The 202-nt window shown below is 41.1% G+C and overlaps 1 protein-coding gene across 1 annotated transcript in view; it reads right to left on the bottom strand.

Moving 5' to 3' along the window:
- LOC119588719 (chorion peroxidase-like) overlaps positions 1–202 on the bottom strand; it is a 10,148-nt gene that overhangs the window by 9,677 nt on the left and 269 nt on the right. The gene's annotated exons all lie outside the window — the stretch shown is intronic.

The following is a 202-nucleotide window of genomic DNA, read 5'->3' as shown; positions in this document are numbered from 1 at the left end:
CCTCTCCCCCCCCCCCTCCTCCCCATCGAACACATAGGTAACAGATATTTCAACCAAGTTTCCTGGATGTTTTTAATTCTTTCTGTTGTCGAATGTTATTATTTTTTAAATAATCAATCAATCAACTCCCTCTCCCTCTCCCCCCACCCTCGAATACATAGATAACAGATATTTCAACCAAGTTTCCGGATGCTGTTAATCA

The sequence above is a fragment of the Penaeus monodon genome, chromosome 24 (assembly GCF_015228065.2).
Source record: "Penaeus monodon isolate SGIC_2016 chromosome 24, NSTDA_Pmon_1, whole genome shotgun sequence".
In the NCBI taxonomy this organism is placed as follows: Eukaryota; Metazoa; Arthropoda; class Malacostraca; order Decapoda; family Penaeidae; genus Penaeus; species Penaeus monodon.
The sequence above is the reverse complement of the archived record's forward strand: the minus strand, read 5'-3'. Positions and strand labels throughout refer to the sequence as shown.